General features: G+C 47.7%; 1 protein-coding gene and 1 pseudogene across 1 annotated transcript in view; one reads left to right on the forward strand and one right to left on the reverse strand.

Annotated features, from left to right (window-relative positions):
• Nucleotides 1–16,943, reverse strand: part of LOC124596331 (mast cell tryptase-like) — a 124,924-nt gene that overhangs the window by 86,589 nt on the left and 21,392 nt on the right. The window lies entirely within an intron of this gene.
• On the forward strand, nucleotides 717–834 carry LOC124596947 (annotated as a pseudogene).

The following is a 16,943-nucleotide window of genomic DNA, read 5'->3' on the forward strand; positions in this document are numbered from 1 at the left end:
CGTCTGTGCTTAATAGCCCTCTTATATGTGCTCAGCTGTATGAACTGCCACTGCTGCCCTTACAATAAGAGCATCCTGGCGGCCGTCTGTGCTGCGTGGACGTCCGGAACCTCGTCTACAGGTGTCACAATGATCACGTCACCACTGATACGAGCACCGTCGCGCAACCGACACAACTCGTCCAACTTGTGCGACAGAGTTCCCCAAAAGGACCATTCCGCCACTCGAAAGGCCACAATTTGGTCCCTATCAAACTCGTTCACTTGGCTGTAGGAAGCACGAGTACGCTTCAGTGGAATGGTTCCCTGCTTGGTTCACACGTTTTCTCCACACTGAGCCTTCTGGCTGTGATAATTTGCTATTGAAGGGTAGACACAAATGGCGCTCTGGTAGCTATGCCCCTACGCTACGTTTGGCAGACGACGGTGAAACCATTATTAGTACATTTGCCGGCCAAGGTGGCCGAGCGGTTCTAGGCGCTACAGTCAGGAACCGCGCGACCGCTGCCTCGGGCATGGATGTGTGTGATGTCTTTAGGTTAGTTAGGTTTAAGTAGTTCTATGTTCTGGGGAACTGATGACCTCAGAAGTCCCATAGCGCTCAGAGCCATTATTAGTACATCTGTTACGCCCCACATGGCATATGCCGTCATCGGATCAAATTCGACGTTGTCTTTGCAGGTGTACTAATTTTTTCCGCAGTTTATTTGAACCCAAGGCAGCGGCCTTGCCGCAGTGGATACACCGGTTCCCGTGAGATCACCGATGTTAAGCGCTGTCGGGCGTGGTCGGCACTTGGATGGGTGACCATCCAGGCCGCCATGCGCTGTTGCCATTTTTCGGGGTGCACTCAGCCTTGTGATGCCAGTTGAGGAGCTACTCGACCGATTAGTAGCGGCTCCGGTCAAGAATACCACCATAACGACAAGGAGAGCTGTGTGCTGACCCCACGCCCCTCCTCCTACCGAGCGAGGTGGCGCAGTCGTTAGACACTGGACTCGCATTCGGGAGGACGACGGTTCAATCCCGCGTCCGGCCATCCTGATTTAGGTTTTCCGTGATTTTCCTAAATCCCTCCAGGCAAATGCCGGGATGGTTCCTTTGAAAGGGCACGGCCGACTTCCTTTCCCATCCTTCCCTACTCAGATGAGACCGATGACTTCGCTGTTTGGTCTCCTCCCGCAAACAACCCAACACCCCCCCCCCCCTCCTATCCGCATCCTCTACTGAGGATGACACGGCGGTCGGATGGTCCCGGTAGGCCACTCGTGGCCTGAGGACGGTGTGCTTTTTTTGTTTGTTTGAACCAGGGTGTGACAGTACCAAAAAGCAAAAAGGGAACAAACAAAAAAAGCACTGCGCATCCCCTTGGCCAATGCAGATTGAGTCTTCGCCTTTTGCAGTAGTGGTGGTTCCACGTGTTTCCACTGCTTACGTTGCTCCCTTATCTCGTGGCCACAGCGATACATCCAGCAGTTGCCCATAGTGATTAGGTGGCTAAAGAAGTCATCTGGACTGGCCTAACACAGCTGCAACACTTCCATTTATGCCTCGGTTCCGCGGGCTGTTTGAATGGGTGTGAGCAGTCGCAGAACCAGCGAGCGGCGACTTCATCACGTTCGAGTCTTCTGATCCATCAGCGATTTTCACTTTTTTCCACAGTCGCCTCGGTTGTGATAGCCAGTCTTCGAGCACCAGGACTTCTATCTTTCTTACGATTCCTGGTACTTCACGGAGAGATGGTCCCTCAGTTCGTTCATCGTCAAGTATATTCCTTTGACCACCTTGGAAGCGTCTGCGCCATCTAACCAGTGCCATGTGGTGGGTCATTGTCGCCATACACTTCCACTAAATCACAACTCCGCATGGCTCGATGCAGCATTGTTCCCCTTCAAATGCAGAACATGGATCACAAGTTTGTGATTGGAGTCCGCCATTTTGTTTTGGATCTTGTAGCAGCGTGATACGGTACTGGGATGTTGTGATTTCTGTGTGTACCAGGACTTCTGACATGGACTTGCAAACAAACTAAAAATTAATTACGTAACCCTATTTTTTTTCGAGGCCATAATCAAAACTTTATGACCAACCCTCGTACAGTGGAACTGTTCCACTTCAACCAAATTTGCTCAATATTGTTTGACAGGGCTCGACTCCTTACCATTGTGATAATTAATTGATTGGCCGTGAGACAAATTAAATATAGTTTAACGATAGCTTTAACAAACTAAAATGAATTTTTAATGAAGTCATCGGACTTTGTAGCTTGATTTTTCCTTTAACAGAAGTCGTCTAAATAAGCTTACTGTTACTTAACCCGATATTAACATAAGCGGTACTCTTTGACGACAGATAGCCTACCCCAGATATATGTAAAAAGTGAATCTCTGGTAAAGTGGCAGGTAACGTGAAAGGATAGAAACTAAATTCGGTTCACCAGTGAAGTTTGATGAACTACACTCCTGGAAATTGAAATAAGAACACCGTGAATTCATTGTCCCAAGAAGGGGAAACTTTATTGACACATTCCTGGGGTCAGATACATCACATGATCACACTGACAGAACTACAGGCACATAGACACAGGCAACAGAGCATGCACAATGTCGGCACTAGTACCGTGTATATCCACCTTTCGCAGCAATGCAGGCTGCTATCTCCCATGGAGACGATCGTAGAGATGCTGGATGTAGTCCTGTGGAACGGCTTGCCATGCCATTTCCACCTGGCGCCTCAGTTGGACCAGCGTTCGTGCTGGACGTGCAGACCGCGTGAGACGACGCTTCATCCAGTCCCAAACATGCTCAGTGGGGGACAGATCCGGAGATCTTGCTGGCCAGGGTAGTTGACTTACACCTTCTGGAGCACGTTGGCTGGCACGGGATACATGCGGACGTGCATGGTCCTGTTGGAACAGCAAGTTCCCTTGCCGGTCTAGGAATGGTAGAACGATGGGTTCGATGACGGTTTGGATGTACCGTGCACTATTCAGTGTCCCCTCGACGATCACCAGTGGTGTACGGCCAGTGTAGGAGATCGCTCCCCACACCATGATGCCGGGTGTTGGCCCTGTGTGCCTCGGTCGTATGCAGTCCTGATTGTGGCGCTCACCTGCACGGCGCCAAACACGCATACGACCATCATTGGCACCAAGGCAGAAGCGACTCTCATCGCTGAAGACGACACGTCTCCATTCGTCCCTCCATTCACGCCTGTCGCGACACCACTGGAGGCGGGCTGCACGATGTTGGGGCGTGAGCGGAAGACGGCCTAACGGTGTGCGGGACCGTAGCCCAGCTTCATGGAGACGGTTGCGAATGGTCCTCGCCGATACCCCAGGAGCAACAGTGTCCCTAATTTGCTGGGAAGTGGCGGTGCGGTCCCCTACGGCACTGCGTAGGATCCTACGGTCTTGGCGTGCATCCGTGCGTCGCTGCGGTCCGGTCCCAGGTCGACGGGCACGTGCACCTTCCGCCGACCACTGGCGACAACATCGATGTACTGTGGAGACCTCACGCCCCACGTGTTGAGCAATTCGGCGGTACGTCCACCCGGCCTCCCGCATGCCCACTATACGCCCTCGCTCAAAGTCCGTCAACTGCACATACGGTTCAGGTCCACGCTGTCGCGGCATGCTACCAGTGTTAAAGACTGCGATGGAGCTCCGTATGCCACGGCAAACTGGCTGACACTGACGGCGGCGGTGCACAAATGCTGCGCAGCTAGCGCCATTCGACGGCCAACACCGCAGTTCCTGGTGTGTCCGCTGTGCCGTGCGTGTGATCATTGCTTGTACAGCCCTCTGGCAGTGTCCGGAGCAAGTATGGTGGGTCTGACACACCGGTGTCAATGTGTTCTTTTTTCCATTTCCAGGAGTGTATTTTCGAACAGCGATCTTATCTAAACTACCTTTTCAAAAATAACTCCACGTAAATGCTTTTCTCACGTGACCTTTCGAGTAAACATTAAATATTCATTACCGTAATGTAGTGGAGCGTCCTAAATAGTCTTACCGACAAGTAATAATTCATGGTGATTTCTGATTCACGGACAGTAGGCCGTGGTCCAGGGCAAGTTTCTCTGCACAACGTTTCGTCCTTAGTGCTGGGGACATTCTCAGAAGCTATAAAGGAGAGCTAGTTGATTTCCAATCTTAAAACAATCTCAACATGCCGAACTGCCTAAACGCAATGGCGGAACCGTTGAGTCGTGACGTCGTTATTTCACTGCCAAAGATTGCAGAGTCGCACTGACGTGCGGTAAGCAGCTTGTGCAGTAGAAGATTTGACGGCGTTTATTTTGTTTAGCGCTAAGGCTTACTGCTGGTTCATTTCAGTACTACTTCTCTTCTGTTACAGTTGCTCCTCTGTTTTTGAATTTTTACGTGTAGTAAAACAATAGTATCAGAGAATCGTTGTTCATGGTTTGGCTTCGACATATCGGCATGTCCACCCACGTTACCTCACCCATACTCTATTAGATAACAGTCTTGAACACACTGGAATTACATACCGCAATGATATATCATTGTATCCACGGTCAGAACAAGACAGAGTCTGCACTTAAACAGGGATCAAGGAGTTGTAAAACGTTCAAGTGATTACGTGCCACCATTGTATCAAGCTTTTGATTAAAGTTTTTGTCTTCCTTCATATAATCAAGTATTAAGTTGCGCGTAGGGAAGAAATAACAGCAGAATGGGTCGGTCAGGATGTAGACTAGTCATTGGATGTCAGGGACCTTTCAACATATCTAAGGCTGCCCAAGTCGACTGTTGGTAATGTGACTGTGAAGTGCGAACACAAAAGAACAAAGCTAAATCATGTCCAGCCAGACCTTATGTATTGATAGACAGGGTCGTCGAGCATTTCGTACGGTGGTTATACAATATCGCATGAAGTCAACGTAAGGATTTACTCGTGAATTCCAAAGTGTTACTAGCAGTCCAGCCACCGAAATGTGCATAGGTATTTAAAAAGAATAGGGTTGGATGGTCGAGAAGCCTCTCATGAGCCACATGTTTCTGCAATCAGTGGTAAGCGACGTTACATCTACTATAAAGAGCGACACCACTAGACACTTCATAACTGGAAATGAGTGATTTAGAATGATGAATCTGATGGAAGGGATTGAGTTTGGCGAATGCCAGAAGGTTACCTCCCATCACGTGTGGCGCCAACAGTGAAGTGCGCAGGAAGTGTTGTTAAGGTGCAGAGGCGTTTTCATGGTTGGGAGGTCGTCCGTTTATTGCGCATAAGAAAAGGACAAATGCGGGATGTTATGAACACATTTAACAGCTTTGCGTACTGCGTGCAGTAGAGGAGCAGTTCAGAAACTTTGATTCTATGTATAAGTGTGGCAATGGACCCTGCCATAAGGGAACATCTGTGAAGGAATGGTTTATGGACAACAACATTCCTGAAATGGACGTGTCCACCCATACTCCCGACGTGAACCCAAAGGAACATCTTTGGGATGTGCACATCGACTTCATTCCAGCGCGCAACATGGTTCAAATGGTTCAAATGGAATGGTTCAAATGGCTCTGAGCACTATGGGACTTAACATCTGAGGTCATCAGTCCCCTATAACTTAGAACTACTTAAACCTAACTAACCTAAGGACATCACACACATCCATGCCCGAGGCAGGATTCGAACCTGCGACCGTAGCGGTCGCGCGGTTCCAGACTGTAGCGCCTAGAACCGCTCGGCCCCTCCGGCCGGCGCGCAACATGGCAATTAGCACTAAACAAAGAAAAGTGCGAGGTCATCCACATGGGTACTAAAGAAATCCGTTAAATTTTGGGTATACGATAAATCGCACAAATCTAAGGGCTGTCAATTCAACCAAATACCTAGGAATTACAATTACGAGCAACTTAAATTGGAAAGACCACATAGATAATATTGCGGGGAAGGCGAAACAAAGACTGCGCTTTGCTTGCAGAACACTTAGAAGATGCGATAAACCCCCTAAAGAGACCGCCTACATTACACTTGTCCGTCCTCTGCTGGAATATTGCTGCGTGGTGTGGGATCCTTACTAGGTAGGATTGACGGAGGACATCGAAAAAGTGCAAAGAAGGGCAGCTCTTTTCGTGTTATCGCGCAATAGGGGCGAGAGTGTCACTGATATGATACGCGAGTTGGGGTGGCAGTCACTGAAACAAAGGCGGTCTTCTTTGCAGCGAGATTTCAATCACCAACTTCCTCTTCCGAATGCGTGAATATTTTGTTGACACCCACCTACGTATGGAGAAATGATCATCATAATAAAATAAGAGAAATCAGAGCTCGAACGGAAAGATTTAAGTGTTCTCTTTTCCCACGCGCCATTCGAGAGTGGAATGGTAGAGAAGTAGAATAAAAATGGTTCGATAAACCCTCTGCCAGGCACTTAAGTGTGAATTGCAGAGTAACGATGTAGATGCAGACTATCTTTTCTGCTTTCTACTTTTGGGAAAGAAAGGGCTGCCACCCCTTCATACACATTGGTTCAAATGGCTCTGAGCACTATGGGACTCAACATCTTAGGTCATAAGTCCCCTAGAACTTAGAACTACTTAAACCTAACTAACCTAAGGACATCACACACACCCATGCCCGAGGCAGGATTCGAACCTGCGACCGTAGCAGTCCCGCGGTTCCGGACTGCAGCGCCAGAACCGCTAGACCACCGCGGCCGGCATTCATACACATTCCGAAACCTGATTGAAAGTGCCTCCACCAAAAGCGATGATGGAGGTGAAGGGTGGACACACCCCATATTAATCTCCACTAATAAATGTCCGAATACTGTTGACGAGATGGTATACGCGCTTCACTTTCAGCTCCGCACGTCGCCGGCGCTCACACTCGCCGTGTGCCCTCAGCCGCCTCCGCCACTGCCCTTCCCGGTTCCGGCAGATGTTGAGGCAGAGGTCACTCTGCGTGGGCGCGAGCCGCTCTTGAGCCGCTTTCCTGGTCTGCCGGCCACGTATTGTACAAACAGAAAGCCTCTCTGCAGCAGCTAGCTAGTTAGGCCGAGAAATTGCCCGATAGCCGCTGGGGGCGGCCGCGGCGAGAGAGGTTAGACAGATGGCGAAGCGCTCTCCCTCGCAAACACGACTCACTCTCGCGAGCGTGACTCGTGGAAACGGAAACAGCCCGCCCGCCTCCGGCCGGCGCACACGAGAACGATCACACCCAATTAGCACCTCGACGGAGCTATTCGCGGAGATACAAATCTCTGCCGGCGAGAACTGCATGAAACGATCTCAACGATGCCGTCATTGCAAGCTCTTAAAGGCCAACTGCTTATTCCTCAGTTTTTACAAAGTGCACTGTCGGCCATTTAAACTGGAACACCATCAAGGATAGCAATGACGATGAAGATTGCAGTCAGGCAAAGTTTCTTATTCCCGGTGCCTCCACATACGTATTGGAGCTACGTGATATTGCACGCAGACCCGGACTCTTCTGAAAAGTCGATGTGGCGACAATTCTGTGCCCATTATTGTTGCCGCTCCTCTCCTTGCTCCTCCATCGAGGGAAGCCGCAACAGTGGTCGCCTTGCTGATATCCGAGACGTCGTCTGGGGATTGCTGCAAAAATGCCCATTTCTTGATTGAAGGTACGTGACGTGGCTGTACGATCCTGCACAGTCGAGTGAACCATGGTACGTCCTCTCGCGCGCTAGTCGCGTGGGGCCGTTGAGATCATGTACGGCGTTGAGTATGGTCCTCCTGAAGCCAGTGATTCCATACTCGCACGACATTCGTGGGAAGACGACCAACGCGAACAGCAATATCTCGCAGTTTTCATACGGTACAATCATGTCGCTGTCGAATACCGACATATTAATGGTAGACGTTTACCCTTCTTACACGACATATAAAATGACCTTCTCACACTCACAAACAAAGAAGACTCAGCTGCGGTTTCTGAATGAGAAACTCGCTGCTTAATATTCCGAATACACTTCATGACTTAATAAGCCTACAAAACGTCAGCGGTGTCTGTTCCTTCGGACATGCATGCAAGTGCGAATATCCTCTCAAATACAGGCACAGCACTAACAGACACCGAAATATACAGACACTGCACAAATATAGCCAAGACAACACGACGAGAAAACTAAATAAGACTCTTCCTGTGCAGGAATCACATAACTGCGCGAGCGCTATGGGAAGCAGGCACTGGGGCAATTGATACTTCCGGTCAGTCCAGGGATTGTGCTCGGATAGTCGAAGAGATTAACGTGACTCACATGAAGCGGAAAATCCGGGTTCGAGTCCAGGTCCGACACGAATTTTCATTTCTTTCCAGTAAGTTGTATAGCTCCGGTAGTGCTGTATTCGCATTTTGCGAATACACTTCATGATTTAATACGTCTATAAAACGCCAGCCGTGTCTGCCGCTTGGGTCATGCATGCATTCTTGAAGTAACATTGCATAGAACTTTATAGAAACTGTCAAATACAGCCACTGCGCTGAAAGAAATTCTCATCGCTTGCATATCCAAGCATGTAGTACATCTCATGCCTATTTTACATTTGATGTTTTCCGCCTTCATGATGTTACAGTTTTAATGGCCGAGACTGTATTAACACGTCCTCTTAGAATTTTCGGGAGCATTTTACGTCATGAGCCTCCACCCCGCTTAACACCACTCCTACATTTAAAGCTTTCCCTACGTCGTAAATTTTGTTGAGTCAGCCCACCACTGCCTCGCTGATGTCACAGAAAAAATGCAGTGATTCAGCTCCTACTTTTTTTTTGAGGCGATGACGTTTGGTGAAAGACCCCCGGAGGGTTCTACTTGTACGTGGATGGCTGGTGGCTTTGCTTTATTAGTGGTACATTCATTGTAAAACAAATAGTGTCATCTCTGTTTGGGTGTTTAAGCATCAGTTGACGTCGTTACCTGAGGACAGCGACGAGATGCAATAAAGATTGTGTATTTGCAGCGGAGTCGGCCGGTGTAACGCCAAAGTGTGTTGACCCTTTCGAGAACTTTTAACTGCAATAGTGTTAAACGTGCGTCTTATTTCAAAGCTTCCTTACATGATTACTGTGTAGGTGAAGTGATTCCTTTCGAATACTCCGGTATTCCGCCTAAATAGTGCTATTATAGTCATACATTTCATAATAGCTCCATACCCCACAGACTTAAATTCCTCTCTTAATTTAGCCAGCAGGCCTCTATTTTTTGCAACAGAAATACAAACAAAAAAAAAACCGTTACCAGAAAGGGTATTACTGCCAAGTTGGACAACGCCAGAATGAGTAGGTAGACGCCTACTTGGATTGAAAAAATGTGTTGTTGCTTGTGTGATGTTATTCCACCACCTGCTCCGAATTACCATTTCCGCTGTCAACACTATATGTATCCATTGGTGTTCCATTGCTTGCGTCTTTGGGTAATTACTCATGTTGCTTGAAGAAACTGTTTTACCACTCCCCTTAAGGCTATTTCCATCAGCTGATGTCTGACGAGGAGTGTAGAAGAGAATAGCCGGCCGGTGTTGCCGAGCGGTTCTAGGAGGTTCAGTCTGAAACCGCGCGACCGCTACGGTCGCAGGTTCGAATCCTGCCTCGGACATGGATGTCTGTGATGTCCTTAGATTAGATAGGTTTAAGTAGTTCTAAGTTCTAGGGGACTGCTGACCTCAGATGTTAAGTCTCATACTGCTCAGAGCCATTTTGTAGATGCGAATGTGGGTTTAACATCCCGTCGACAGTGAGGTTATTAGTGACGGAGAACAATCGCAGCTTGTAGAAGGATGGGGAAAGAATTACGCCACGTCCTTCTCAAAGCTTACATCTCGGCATTTTCCTTAAGTTCTAAGGGGAAAAAATCTGTGTTCGGTCTCATTTAGTAGCAGCTGACAGTAGAAGTAGTAGTAGTAATAGTATGGTTCAAATGGCTCTGAGCACTATGGGGCTTAACTTCTGAGGTCATCAGTCCCTTAGAAATTAGAACTACTTAAACCTAACTAACCTAAGGACATCACACACATCCATGCCCGAGGCAGGATTCGAACCTGCGACCTTAGCGGTTGCGCGGTTCCGGACTGTACCGCCTAGAACTCGGTCACTCCGGCCGGCGGTAATAGTATAGTACTGGTAGAATAAGAGAAGTGTCCGCTTCAGAACATCTTATTTACAGCCAGGAAACTGAAAGTACAACTAACTGCCATACTTTTCGAACAAAGAATAGAGATAAAGTTCTGAGCAATCGCCAAACAAGAACTGGAACTTCTACCCAGTAATTTACAATTGAGAAGGAAATTTCAGAAAGAGTAAACTTCTACCCCATTTGTAAATCTTCAACTGATAAATAAATATCATGTCTTTTAACAATAATATACCGCAGAAAGCTCCAGCAAAAAATCATGCCCATTAGGTCCCACTCGTCTACAAGAAAGGAAGCAGAAGTGATCCACAAATGTACGAAGGGAGTTCAATAAGTAATGCAACACATTTTTTTCTCGGCCAGTTTCGGTTGAAACAAGGCGGGATTTGTTGTGAGCCATCGTGAAAGATTCCCACTTCAACCCCTATAGTTTCACAAGTTACAATGGATGGCTGCGCTGTACGTAGCCCTCAAAATGGCGTCTGTAACGGAAGTGCGTTCCAAGCAGAGAGATGTCAGTGAGTTTCTTTTGGCGGAAAACCAGAACATTGCAGATATTCATAGGCGCCTGCAGAATGTCTACGAAGGCCTAGCAGGGAACAAAAGAACGCTGAGTGGTTGATGGAGGCGCCTGCACCGGTGCAACGAGGTCGCGTAAACCTGTCCCATCTTCCGCGAGACGGCCGGTCGCACAGAGCTCCGCTACCCTCAGGAAATTTGAAGAAACGAATTCAACGCGTTCGTCGCCACAAAAATGAAAACGAACTTCTCTTTCTTCATGACAACGGAAGGCCTCACACAAGTTTGCACGCCCGAAAGAAGATCACAAAACTCCATTGGACTGTTCTTCCTCATCCACTCTACAGCCCGGATCTCGCACCTTCCGACTTCCATCTATTAGGCCCAATGAAGGATGCGCTCCACGTGAAGCAGTACGAGGATGATGGGGAGGTCAATAAAAAAATGTCGTGTGACTAGGGCCTCCCGTCGGGTAGACCGTTCGCCTGGTGCAACTCTTTCGATTTGACACCACTTCGGCGACTTGCGCGTCGATGGGGATGAAATGATGATGATTAGGACAACACATCACCCAGTCCCTGAGCGGAGAAAATCTCCGACCCAGCCGGGAATCGAACCCGGGCCCTTATGATTGACATTCAGTCGCGCTGAACACTCAGCTACCGGGGGCGGACGGGAGGTCAGTGATACGGTAAGAGGTTGCCTCCGACGTCGACCATTAGAGTGGTACCATACCGGCGTACAGGCCTCCTAGAACGTAAGGCCGTCGCGTTGAACCGAGATTATATAGAAAAATATGGTTTTGTCGCCAAAAGAGTTGAGAATAATATGGTGTATTGGAGTCCAGAATAAAACCAATCTATTATCAGAAAAAAATGTGTTGCGTTACTTATTGAACGCCCTTCGTATCGTCTAATATCCTTGACATCCATTATTTGTAGAACCTTAGAACATACTCTAATCACTAAGGTAATGAGGTGTCTCGAACAGAATGACCGCTTGCATGCCAACCAACAACGATTCCAAAAACATTGATCGTATAAAATCTAATTTGCTCTTTTCTCACACAATATCTTGAAGGTCTTGGATTAATTTACTTTCTTCGGAGAAGGATTTGACTTTCTACCATACCTTGTTATTGAAAGTACGATTGTATCTGGTATCAAGAGAAATTTATGACTGTTTTTAGGTTTCCGTAGTAGGGAGGTCACAGCATATTATCATGTATGGAGGGTCATCGGCAGATGTAGGAGTACCTTCAGGTATGCACCAGAGAACTGTTTTGGGACGCTTGTTGTTAATGCGGAATATAAATGATATTTTAGACAGCCGGCCGAAGTGGCCGTGCGGTTCTAGGCGCTACAGTCTGGAGCCGAGCGACCGCTACGGTCGCAGGTTCGAATCCTGCCTCGCGTATGGATGTGTGTGATGTCCTTAGGTTAGTTAGGTTTAATTAGTTTTAAGTTCTAGGCGACTGTTGACCTCAGAATTTAAGTCGCATAGTGCTCAGAGCTGTATTGTAGACAACATTAATAGGAACCCCACACTTTTAATAGATGATGGATTTATCTGTAATGAAGTATTGTCTGAAAAACGTTGCACAAACATTCAGTGTGATATTTATAAGATTTCAAAGTGATGTAAAGACTGGCAACTTGCTTTAAATGTTCAGAAATATGAAATCAAGCACTACAGAAAACGAAAAAAACGTGATATCCTACGACTTTGATATCAACGAATTGGAATCGTTCGACTCACACAAATACTTGCGTGTAATACTTTGTAGGGATATGAAATGGAACAGTCACAGAGACTCAATCGTAGGATCTCACTTCCCGAGCACGAGGTCCCGGGTTCGATTCCCAGCGGGGTGAGGGATTTTCACTTGCCTCGAGATGACTGGGTGTTTGCGTTGTCATCATTTCATCATCATTCATGAAAGTGGCGAGTTTGGACTGAGCAAAGGTTGGGAATTCGTACGGACGCTGATAACCGCGCAGTTGAGCGCCCCACAAGCCAAACATCATCATCATCATTATCATCAATCGTAGGTAAATCGGATGGCAGACTTCAGTTCATTGGCAGAATACTAGGAAAATGCAATCAGTTTGCAAAGGAGACTGCTGACAAAACACTCGTATGACGCATCATGGAGTACCGTTCATGTGCGTGGGATCTGTACCAAAAGGGCTAACATGGGATAATGAATATATACAAAGCCGAGTGGCACGAAGGGTCACACGTTTGTCTGATCCTAGGACAGAGGATCATGGAGATACTGAAGAAACTGAAATGCCACACACTTGAAGATACACTCCTGGAAATGGAAAAAAGAACACATTGACACCGGTGTGTCAGACCCACCATACTTGCTCCGGACACTGCGAGAGGGCTGTACAAGCAATGATCACACGCACGGCACAGCGGACACACCAGGAACCGCGGTGTTGGCCGTCGAATGGCGCTAGCTGCGCAGCATTTGTGCACCGCTGCCGTCAGTGTCAGCCAGTTTGCCGTGGCATACGGAGCTCCATCGCAGTCTTTAACACTGGTAGCATGCCGCGACAGCGTGGACGTGAACCGTATGTGCAGTTGACGGACTTTGAGCGAGGGCGTATGGTGGGCATGCGGGAGGCCGGGTGGACGTACCGCCGAATTGCTCAACACGTGGGGCGTGAGGTCTCCACAGTACATCGATGTTGTCGCCAGTGGTCGGCGGAAGGTGCACGTGCCCGTCGACCTGGGACCGGACCGCAGCGACGCACGGATGCACGCCAAGACCGTAGGATCCTACGCAGTGCCGTAAGGGACCGCACCGCCACTTCCCAGCAAATTAGGGACACTGTTGCTCCTGGGGTATCGGCGAGGACCATTCGCAACCGTCTCCATGAAGCTGGGCTACGGTCCCGCACACCGTTAGGCCGTCTTCCGCTCACGCCCCAACATCGTGCAGCCCGCCTCCAGTGGTGTCGCGACAGGCGTGAATGGAGGGACGAATGGAGACGTATCGTCTTCAGCGATGAGAGTCGCTTCTGCCTTGGTGCCAATGATGGTCGTATGCGTGTTTGGCGCCGTGCAGGTGAGCGCCACAATCAGGACTGCATACGACCGAGGCACACAGGGCCAACACCCGGCATCATGGTGTGGGGAGCGATCTCCTACACTGGCCGTACACCACTGGTGATCGTCGAGGGGACACTGAATAGTGCACGGTACATCCAAACCGTCATCGAACCCATCGTTCTACCATTCCTAGACCGGCAAGGGAACTTGCTGTTCCAACAGGACAATGCACGTCCGCATGTATCCCGTGTCACCCAACGTGCTCTAGAAGGTGTAAGTCAACTACCCTGGCCAGCAAGATCTCCGGATCTGTCCCCCATTGAGCATGTTTGGGACTGGATGAAGCGTCGTCTCACGCGGTCTGCACGTCCAGCACGAACGCTGGTCCAACTGAGGGGCCAGGTGGAAATGGCATGGCAAGCCGTTCCACAGGACTACATCCAGCATCTCTACGATCGTCTCCATGGGAGAATAGCAGCCTGCATTGCTGCGAAAGGTGGATATACACTGTACTAGTGCCGACATTGTGCATGCTCTGTTGCCTGTGTCTATGTGCCTGTGGTTCTGTCAGTGTGATCATGTGATGTATCTGACCCCAGGAATGTGTCAATAAAGTTTCCCCTTCCTGGGACATTGAATTCACGGTGTTCTTATTTCAATTTCCAGGAGTGTAGATGCAAACTATCACAAGGGAGCCTATTTAGAAAATTTCAGGATACAGCTTTAAGTGATGCATCTAGGAATATACTCCCCACGTATCGCATCCGCATTGATCGCGAGAGTAGTGCTAGGTTAATTAAAGATCACACACAGGCTTTTCTTTTCTTAATCCATCCTCCGCTCTCGATGCGTAAATTGAGAGGGAAGGAAGCACTAATAATTGGTACAGTGTGAAGTACCCTCTGCCATACTCTTCGCAGTTTTTTGCAGTGTCGATGTAAATGTGGAGGAAAAGTTCTGGATGAAACAATTTAGTACCAGTGTTCAAGTAGATCTTGACTTTTTCCTCGGCGTCATGTAGCTACTCGCTTTTTCTCGTCAAAACCGAACTCTAGGCACCCGTCTTGACGTTCAGTTGTTGTTATAAGCGCTATGGAAAATCATATTTGTCACAGTATTTCACTTATTTCTCTTCGGATTGCTTTCTTACAAATTCGCTTTCACCAGCCCAATCGAAAAATCGAGTACTTGTCATCGATCGCCTAATGCCAGATTATCAAGAAACTACTGGAAGAAACTTTGAAATATATCGTTACATCCCAGGACGATTACATGACTAGCAGATCGGATGCTGCAGCCCTCCATGGCTAGTGCGCATGCCCGAGCCACTGGAGAAAGCCTCGGGCATCAGAGGCGCGCATGCGCATCTGTGTCTCGGCCGTCACTTTCACCTGGGACTGCCACTGTGACACCGGCTAGGGTCAGATAGCTTGTCTGTCACACGGTGATGCAGCACGCCGATCAACCACCAGCGAAAGCGCTGCAAGAGGAACTATAAGTCGTCCAGCCAGTATATGCAAATCTCTGTTGGAGTGATACTGTGATACAGCCGCGTCACCACGTGGGGCTGCTCCATGGTGAAACTGTGGCTCTCGCGCGCTGGAGCAGCTGGAATGAAGTCCCGTTCTGGCGCCCTTACAACACTACAACAGCGTTATTGTGATAGGTCATAAAAATATCTTTGTTGAAGAATATCTCTTTTACCACGTTTTCCGGAAATACAGCGGCCAAACACGTTTTAGTTTATTCGAAAATTATCAGTTGTCTGTTTTCCGTTCCAGGCAGGTGTCAAGAATTTCGCCACAACACACACACTACATATTAAACACGCAAACTGACCAATGATTGTTCTTTGAAATAAACTCGTTTAGTCTAAGCAAAGACTTACTGCATTTGCGGAATACATCATCATATACAAAATCTTCCTTGTGGCATAAAACCATAAAAACAAAAATTCCATGGTCGTTCAAGCGTCACACACCCTTAAAGTTTCTTTCTTCAATAACAACAAACGGAGATTCGGGTTTATCGCTCACGACGCAGACGTTAGATACAGATCGCAATCTCTGTTCGGACAAGGTTGGCGCTCAGGAAGAATGATTGTCAGTGAACTCCGTGTGAGTTCTAATTTCTCTGATCTTGTCGTAGACAATTCACGAGACGTATGTCGGAGGAAGTGATATGTTGTTCGACTCTTCCCAGAACGTACTCTCTAAAAATTTCAACAGTAAACATCTTCGTGATGCACAACGGCTCTCTTGCAGTGTCTGTCGCCGAAGTTTGTTGAGCATCTCGGTAAAGGCCTCCATAATCGATCAAACATTTTGTCAAACTTAATTAAGTTTGCCAATTTGACAGTGCACAATGCAATTTGACGTGTTTGTCAAGCATAGATCGCGTTTTACGTCTTTGAGAGAAATTTTGACTCATAAGTTTGGCAAGATGGCGGACGTTGTTTGTGTTGACGTTCCGCCGCCTATGTTTAGTGAAAAAGTGTTTTGTAACTATTTATCTCACGGTATAGTGAGTTTCCACTGCTATGGAAACTATCAAGTATATAACCTAACCTAACCTAACCTAACCTAACCTAACCTGGCACTTCAGTCCGGAACCGCACTGCTGCTACGGTCGCAGGTTCAAATCCTGCCTCGGGCATGGATGTGTGTGATGTCCTTAGGTTAGTTAGGTTTAAGTAGTTGTAAGTCTAGGGGACTGATGATCTCAGATGTTAAATCCCATAGTGCTTAGAGCCATAAAAACAAAATAGTAGTGACAATTACCAAAATAGTAGAAGTATCACATCTTTCCCAGGCATACACTACGTGTGAAGAGGTTATGAATAAAATCAGTATTTTACACATACAGTGACATACAAGTGAAGTGGAATGAAATTCGGGGTATATGTTCCCACGTAGCGCTTTTTTAATGACTTGTCATTAGAGACCACTTAGAAGAGAATAAATTTTCGCGTGCTTGTGTCTTCTTTATCAATGTGAGGGTGGAGTAGCGCTAAGCAAGTTATTAAACGTTTCACTGTGCTTCGGCGGTAAGTTGATGTAATCATCGGGTTGTTTGACACATCCGTGGCTAGACAAGAGCGAACTTGAGAGGCAAGTCTGCTCTTGTAGGAGGGACTTAATAAGCTTTAAAAAGTTTCATTGTCCGTTCGAAGGAAGTTGACGCAATCATCGGGTTCTGAGAGTAATATTTCCTTTAGCATATTTTCATGGGTAAATCTCTTTT

The sequence above is a fragment of the Schistocerca americana genome, chromosome 2 (genome assembly GCF_021461395.2).
Source record: "Schistocerca americana isolate TAMUIC-IGC-003095 chromosome 2, iqSchAmer2.1, whole genome shotgun sequence".
Classification (NCBI taxonomy): domain Eukaryota; kingdom Metazoa; phylum Arthropoda; class Insecta; order Orthoptera; family Acrididae; genus Schistocerca; species Schistocerca americana.